The sequence below is a fragment of the Canis aureus genome, unplaced genomic scaffold (assembly GCF_053574225.1).
Source record: "Canis aureus isolate CA01 unplaced genomic scaffold, VMU_Caureus_v.1.0 ptg000236l_RagTag, whole genome shotgun sequence".
In the NCBI taxonomy this organism is placed as follows: Eukaryota; Metazoa; Chordata; class Mammalia; order Carnivora; family Canidae; genus Canis; species Canis aureus.
The window spans coordinates 18438-27655 of NW_027554500.1; the positions used below are offsets into that span (position 1 = coordinate 18438).

Consider the following 9218-nt stretch of genomic DNA (forward strand, 5'->3'; position numbering starts at 1 on the left):
AGCAAGCCTCACAAATCTGGCTCTTCCTCCAACAATTAATCTTATCGGAGAACTATTTGTAGTGATATCCTCATTCTCATGATCCAACATTACTATTATTCTAATAGGAATTAACATCACCATCACTGCCCTATACTCACTTTATATACTAATCACCACACAGCGTGGTAAATATTCCCACCATATCAAAAATATCAAACCGTCATTCACACGAGAAAATGCCCTAATAACCTTGCATCTACTGCCTCTACTCCTCCTATCCCTTAACCCTAAAATTATTCTCGGTCCCATCTACTGTAAGCATAGTTTAACAAAAACATTAGATTGTGAATCTAATAATAAAAGCTCAAACCTTTTTGCTTACCGAAAAAGTACTGCAAGAACTGCTAACTCATGCTCCCATGTATAAGAACATGGCTTTTTCAACTTTTATAGGATAGAAGTAATCCATTGGTCTTAGGAACCAAAAAATTGGTGCAACTCCAAATAAAAGTAATAAATATATTTACTTCATGCATAATCACAGCTCTAGTCATTCTTACTTTGCCCATCATTATAACCTCTACTAAACTCTACAAAAATAAGCTATACCCATACTATGTAAAAACCGCTACTTCTTACGCATTCATAATTAGCATAATTCCCACAATAATATTCATCTACTCAGGACAGGAAACAATTGTTTCAAACTGACATTGAATAACAATCCAGACCATAAAACTATCCATGAGTTTTAAATTAGACTACTTCTCAATAATCTTTGTGCCCGTAGCCCTTTTTGTCACGTGGTCTATTATAGAGTTTTCTATATGATATATACACTCCGATCCTTATATTAACCGATTTTTCAAGTATCTTCTCTTATTTCTTATTACTATAATAGTCTTAGTCACCGCAAACAACATATTCCAACTATTCATTGGCTGAGAAGGAGTTGGCATTATATCATTTTTACTTATTGGATGATGATACGGCCGAACCGATGCAAATACAGCTGCCCTACAAGCTATCCTCTATAACCGTATTGGAGATGTAGGCTTCATTATAACCATAGCATGGTTTCTATTGAACTTAAACACATGAGACCTTCAACAAATCTTTATTACAACAAACGATAATTTTAATTTGCCGCTACTTGGCTTACTATTAGCAGCTACCGGTAAATCTGCTCAATTCGGCTTACATCCCTGACTCCCCTCAGCCATAGAAGGCCCCACTCCTGTATCAGCCCTACTTCACTCAAGCACAATAGTTGTAGCAGGAGTATTTCTTCTTATCCGCTTTCATCCACTAATAGAGCATAATCAAACTATTCAAACCCTCACTTTATGCTTAGGGGCTATTACTACACTATTTACTGCAATCTGCGCTCTTACACAGAACGATATCAAAAAAATTGTAGCGTTCTCTACCTCAAGCCAACTAGGCCTAATAATAGTAACAATTGGCATTAACCAGCCTTACCTAGCCTTCTTACACATCTGCACTCACGCATTTTTTAAAGCTATGTTATTCATATGTTCAGGGTCAATTATCCACAGCCTAAACGATGAACAAGACATTCGAAAGATAGGTGGCCTATTTAAAGTCCTTCCCTTCACCACAACTTCCCTGATTGTCGGAAGCCTCGCATTAACAGGCATACCTTTCCTTACAGGATTCTACTCCAAAGACCTGATCATCGAGTCCGCTAACACGTCGAATACCAACGCCTGAGCCCTCTTAATTACACTCGTTGCCACATCCCTAACCGCTGCCTACAGCACCCGAATTATATTCTTCGCTCTACTAGGCCAGCCCCGCTTCTCCCCTATAATCCTTATCAACGAGAATAATCCTCTCCTAATTAACTCTATTAAACGACTCCTTATCGGAAGTGTATTTGCAGGATACATTATCTCCCACAGCATCACACCCACCACCATCCCACAGATAACTATGCCTCATTATCTAAAAATGATAGCCCTTGCAGTAACTATCTTGGGTTTCATCCTGGCACTAGAACTAAACCTTACCATACAAGGACTCAAATTTAACTATCCATCTAATTACTTTAAATTTTCCACCCTCCTTGGCTATTATCCAACCATTATGCACCGCCTCACACCTAAAACAAGTTTAACCATCAGCCAGAAATCAGCATCTATACTTCTGGACTCCATCTGACTAGAAAACATCCTACCCAAATCAATCTCGTATTTCCAAATAAAATCTTCTACCCTTATTTCAAATCAAAAGGGTCTCATCAAGCTCTATTTCCTATCGTTCATACTAACTATAATTCTCAGCCTACTAATCCTTAATTACCACGGGTAACTTCCATGATAACCAACACACCAGTTAACAGCGACCAACCTGTAACAATCACCAACCAGGTTCCATAACTATATAAAGCCGCAATACCCATAGCCTCTTCACTAAAAAACCCAGAGTCCCCCGTATCATAAATTACCCAATCCCCTATTCCATTAAACTTTAATACTACCTCCACCTCATCATCCTTCAAAATATAGCAAGCAGTCAACAACTCAGACAATAGACCAGTAATAAAAGCCGCTAGAACAGCCTTATTTGAAACTCACACCTCAGGGTATTGCTCAGTAGCCATAGCAGTTGTATAACCAAATACTACTAATATACCCCCCAAATAAATTAAAAACACTATCAGCCCTAAAAAAGAACCCCCAAAATTCAGAACAATCGCACAACCAATCCCACCGCTAATAATTAGCACAAGCCCACCATAAATAGGAGATGGTTTAGTGGCAAAACCCACAAAACTCATCACAAAAACGATACTTAAAATAAATACAATGTATGTTATCATTATTCCTACATGGAATTTAACCATGACTAATGACATGAAAAATCATCGTTGTATTTCAACTATAAGAACATTAATGACCAACATTCGAAAAACCCACCCACTAGCCAAAATTGTCAACAATTCATTCATTGACCTCCCAGCGCCATCTAACATCTCTGCTTGATGGAATTTCGGGTCCTTATTAGGAGTATGCTTGATTCTACAGATTCTAACAGGTTTATTTCTAGCTATACACTACACATCGGACACGGCCACAGCTTTTTCATCGGTCACCCACATCTGTCGAGACGTTAACTACGGCTGAATTATCCGCTATATACATGCAAATGGCGCTTCCATATTCTTCATCTGCCTATTCATACATGTGGGACGAGGCCTATACTATGGATCCTATGTATTCATAGAAACATGAAACATTGGAATTGTACTACTATTCGCAACCATAGCCACAGCATTCATAGGCTATGTACTGCCGTGAGGACAAATATCATTTTGAGGGGCAACTGTAATCACTAACCTTCTCTCCGCCATCCCCTATATCGGAACCAACTTAGTAGAGTGAATCTGAGGTGGCTTCTCAGTAGACAAAGCAACCTTAACACGATTCTTTGCATTTCATTTTATCTTTCCATTCATCATCGCAGCTCTAGCAATAGTACACCTCCTATTTCTACACGAAACCGGATCCAACAACCCCTCAGGAATCACATCAGACTCAGACAAAATTCCGTTTCACCCCTACTACACAATTAAAGATATCCTAGGAATCCTACTCCTGCTCCTAGTCTTAATATCACTAGTTTTATTTTCACCAGACCTATTAGGAGATCCAGACAACTACACCCCTGCAAACCCCCTAAACACCCCTCCACATATCAAACCTGAATGATACTTCCTATTCGCCTATGCCATCCTACGATCTATCCCTAATAAATTAGGAGGTGTACTCGCCCTAGTATTCTCCATCCTAATTTTAGCATTCATTCCATTCCTCCACACATCTAAGCAACGCAGTATAATATTCCGACCCCTCAGCCAATGCCTATTCTGACTTTTAGTCGCCGATCTTCTCACTTTAACTTGGATTGGAGGACAGCCAGTTGAACACCCTTTCATCATTATCGGACAGGTCGCCTCAATTCTATATTTCACCATCCTATTGATTCTAATGCCAACAATTAGCGTTATCGAAAATAATCTTCTAAAATGAAGAGTCTTTGTAGTATAATCATTACCTTGGTCTTGTAAACCAAAAATGGAGAGTAGTCGCCCTCCCTAAGACTCAAGGAAGAAGCTCTTGCTCCACCATCAGCACCCAAAGCTGAAATTCTTCTTAAACTATTCCCTGACACCCCCTACATTCATATATTGGACCACCTCTACTGTGCTATGTCAGTATCTCCAAAAAATCCTTCTTTCCCTCCCCTATGTACGTCGTGCATTAATGGCTTGCCCCATGCATATAAGCATGTACATGATATTATATCTTTACATAGGACATGTCTAGTCCAATTCCACAACCCATTGATCCTCAACAGTAACTAGATGCATATCACTTAGTCCAATAAGGGCTTAATCACCATGCCTCGAGAAACCATCAATCCTTGCCTGTAATGTCACTCTTCTCGCTCCGGGCCCATGCTAATGTGGGGGTTACTATCATGAAACTATACCTGGCATCTGGTTCTTACCTCAGGGCCATGACTCTATTTATTCCAATCCTACTAATTCTCGCAAATGGGACATCTCGATGGACTAGTGACTAATCAGCCCATGATCACACATAACTGTGGTGTCATGCATTTGGTATCTTTTATTTTTAGGGGGGGAATCTGCTATCACTCATCTATGACCGCAACGGCACTAACTCTAACTTATCTTCTGCTCTCAGGGAATATGCCCGTCGCGGCCCTAATGCAGTCAAATAACTTGTAGCTGGACTTATTCATTATCATTTATCAACTCACGCATAAAATCAAGGTGCTATTCAGTCAATGGTTTCAGGACATATAATTCTAGGACACACGTGTGTACACGTACGTACACGTGTGTACACGTACGTACACGTGTGTACACGTACGTACACGTGTGTACACGTACGTACACGTGTGTACACGTACGTACACGTGTGTACACGTACGTACACGTGTGTACACGTACGTACACGTGTGTACACGTACGTACACGTGTGTACACGTACGTACACGTGTGTACACGTACGTACACGTGTGTACACGTACGTACACGTGTGTACACGTACGTACACGTCGTACACGTACGTACACGTGTGTACACGTACGTACACGTGTGTACACGTACGTACACGTGTGTACACGTACGTACACGCGCAAGACATTAAGTTAACTTATACAAACCCCCCTTACCCCCCATAAACTCATGTCATCTATTATACACTTATTTATGTCCTGCCAAACCCCAAAAACAGGACTAAGTGCATACAATACTCACAAGCTTTATTTAAATTGTATACAAATGTATTGCTACTCTAGTTAACTTAACACAACAGTCTTACACGCATTCGATCTCGTGGTCTATCTATAGATAGCATCCCCTTTTTTTTTCCTCTCATATTTACTATGTATTTTATTTATTATACACACTACAATTTCAGTATAAGTTAATGTAGCTTAATTAATAAAGCAAGGCACTGAAAATGCCAAGATGAGTCGCACGACTCCATAAACACAAAGGTTTGGTCCTAGCCTTCCTATTAGTTCTTAGTAGACTTACACATGCAAGTCTCCACGCCCCAGTGAGAATGCCCTTAAAATCAGCAGTGATCTAAAGGAGCAGGTATCAAGCACACTCTTAAGTAGCTCATAACACCTTGCTAAGCCACACCCCCACGGGATACAGCAGTGATAAAAATTAAGCCATAAACGAAAGTTTGACTAAGCCATACTAAAAAGGGTTGGTAAATTTCGTGCCAGCCACCGCGGTCATACGATTAACCCAAACTAATAGGCCCACGGCGTAAAGCGTGTTTAAGATACCTTTGCACTAAAGTTAAAACTTAACTAAGCCGTAAAAAGCTACAGTTACCATAAAATAGACCACGAAAGTGACTTTATAATAATCTGACTACACGATAGCTAAGACCCAAACTGGGATTAGATACCCCACTATGCTTAGCCCTAAACATAGATAATTTTACAACAAAATAATTCGCCAGAGGACTACTAGCAATAGCTTAAAACTCAAAGGACTTGGCGGTGCTTTATATCCCTCTAGAGGAGCCTGTTCTATAATCGATAAACCCCGATAAACCTCACCACCCTTTGCTAATTCAGTCTATATACCGCCATCTTCAGCAAACCCTCAAAAGGTAGAATAGTAAGCACAATCATTTTACATAAAAAAGTTAGGTCAAGGTGTAACTTATGGGGTGGGAAGAAATGGGCTACATTTTCTACCCAAGAACATTCCACGAACGTTTTTATGAAATTAAAAACTGAAGGAGGATTTAGTAGTAAATTAAGAATAGAGAGCTTAATTGAATAGGGCCATGAAGCACGCACACACCGCCCGTCACCCTCCTCAAGTAATAAGACACAACCATAACCATATTAACTTAACTAAGACACAAGAGGAGACAAGTCGTAACAAGGTAAGCATACCGGAAGGTGTGCTTGGATTAATCAAAGTGTAGCTTAACTAAAGCGTCTGGCCTACACCCAGAAGATTTCATTACTTATGACCACTTTGAACAAAAGCTAGCCCAACTAACCCCAAACTTAAGTATCACAGACATATAAAGTAAAACATTTAGTTAAATAATAAAAGTATAGGAGATAGAAATTTTAATTGGAGCGATAGAGATAGTACCGTAAGGGAATGATGAAAGACATCTTAACAGTATTAAACAGCAAAGATTACCCCTTTTACCTTTTGCATAATGAACTAGCCAGAAACGACTTAACAAAGAGAACTTAAGCTAAGCTCCCCGAAACCAGACGAGCTACCCATAAACAATCTAAAAGGATCAACTCATCTATGTAGCAAAATAGTGAGAAGATTTGTGGGTAGAGGTGAAAAGCCTAACGAGCCTGGTGATAGCTGGTTGCCCACAAACAGAATTTTAGTTCAACTTTAAATTTACCTAAAAAAAACAAAATTTTAATGTAAATTTAAAATATAGTCTAAGAAGGTACAGCTTCTTAGAATCAGGATACAACCTTTATTAGAGAGTATATACTAACATCACCATAGTTGGCTTAAAAGCAGCCACCAATTGAGAAAGCGTTCCAGCTCAACAAACAATATAACTTAATCCCAATCATATTACATCAACTCCTAATTATACCTCCTGGGCCATTCTATTTAAATATAGAAGCAACAATGCTAGTATGAGTAACAAGAACTATTTTCTCCCCGCATAAGCTTATATCAGAAACGGATAGACCACTGATAGTTAACAATCTGATAATATCAACCCAAAAATGAAATACTTATCTACCCTATTGTTAACCCAACACAGGCATGCATTTAAGGAAAGATTAAAAGGAGTAAAAGGAACTCGGCAAACACAAACCCCGCCTGTTTACCAAAAACATCACCTCCAGCATTTCTAGTATTGGAGGCACTGCCTGCCCAGTGACACTTGTTTAACGGCCGCGGTATCCTGACCGTGCAAAGGTAGCATAATCATTTGTTCTCTAAATAAGGACTTGTATGAATGGCCACACGAGGGTTTAACTGTCTCTTATTCCCAATCAGTGAAATTGACCTTCCCGTGAAGAGGCGGGAATGCCACAATAAGACGAGAAGACCCTATGGAGCTTTAATTAACTAACCCAAACTTATGGATACTAAATACCTACAAGGCATAACATTACACCATTATTGTGGGTTAGCAATTTAGGTTGGGGTGACCTCGGAATATAAAAAAACTCCCGAGTGATTAAAATTTAGACCCACAAGTCAAAATATAACATCACTTATTGATCCAATAATTTTTGATCAACGGAACAAGTTACCCTAGGGATAACAGCGCAATCCTATTCAAGAGTCCATATCGACAATAGGGTTTACGACCTCGATGTTGGATCAGGACATCCTAATGGTGCAGCAGCTATTAAGGGTTCGTTTGTTCAACGATTAAAGTCCTACGTGATCTGAGTTCAGACCGGAGTAATCCAGGTCGGTTTCTATCTATTATAACCTCCCCCAGTACGAAAGGACAAGGGATGTAAGGCCTACCTCACAAAGGCGCCTTAAAACTAATAGATGAAGTCAACTCAATCTAACCAGTTTATCTCCTCATAAGCCCGAGAAAAGGGGCTTTGTTAGGGTGGCAGAGCCCGGTAACTGCGTAAAACTTAAACCTTTATTATCAGAGGTTCAATTCCTCTCCCTAACAAAATGTTCTTTATCAACATTATCTCTCTTATCATCCCAATCCTTCTTGCCGTAGCCTTCCTCACCCTCGTTGAACGAAAAGTCTTAGGCTACATACAACTTCGAAAAGGGCCTAATATCGTAGGCCCCTACGGCCTCCTTCAACCAATCGCAGATGCAGTAAAACTCTTCACAAAAGAACCTCTACGACCACTTACATCCTCCATATCAATATTCATTCTAGCCCCCATTCTAGCTCTATCACTAGCCCTAACTATATGAATCCCTCTCCCAATGCCCTACCCACTCATTAATATAAACTTAGGAGTCCTATTCATACTAGCAATATCAAGTCTCGCCGTATACTCCATCCTTTGGTCAGGATGAGCCTCAAACTCCAAATACGCTCTAATCGGAGCCCTCCGAGCAGTAGCTCAAACAATCTCATATGAAGTAACACTAGCAATCATTCTCCTATCAGTCCTCCTAATAAACGGGTCATTTACACTATCCACACTAATTATCACCCAAGAACATATATGACTAATCTTTCCGGCCTGGCCCCTAGCCATGATATGATTCATTTCTACTCTAGCAGAAACTAACCGAGCCCCCTTCGACTTAACTGAAGGAGAATCCGAACTAGTTTCTGGATTTAACGTAGAGTATGCAGCGGGTCCTTTTGCCCTATTCTTTCTAGCAGAGTACGCAAATATCATTATAATAAATATCCTCACAACAATTCTATTCTTCGGTGCATTCCACAACCCATTTATACCAGAACTCTACTCTATTAACTTCACTATAAAAACCCTCTTACTAACTATCTGCTTCCTATGAATTCGAGCATCATACCCTCGATTCCGCTATGATCAATTAATACACTTATTGTGAAAAAATTTTCTACCCCTAACTTTAGCCCTATGCATATGACATGTTGCCTTACCCATTATTACCGCGAGTATCCCACCCCAAACATAAGAAATATGTCTGATAAAAGAGTTACTTTGATAGAGTAAATAATAGAGGTTTA

General features: G+C 39.6%; 1 pseudogene; it reads left to right on the forward strand.

The window, feature by feature from the left end:
- The first annotated feature begins 5533 nt into the window (after window positions 1-5533).
- On the forward strand, window positions 5534-6488 carry LOC144309888 (18S ribosomal RNA; annotated as a pseudogene).
- The last annotated feature ends 2730 nt before the right edge of the window (window positions 6489-9218 follow it).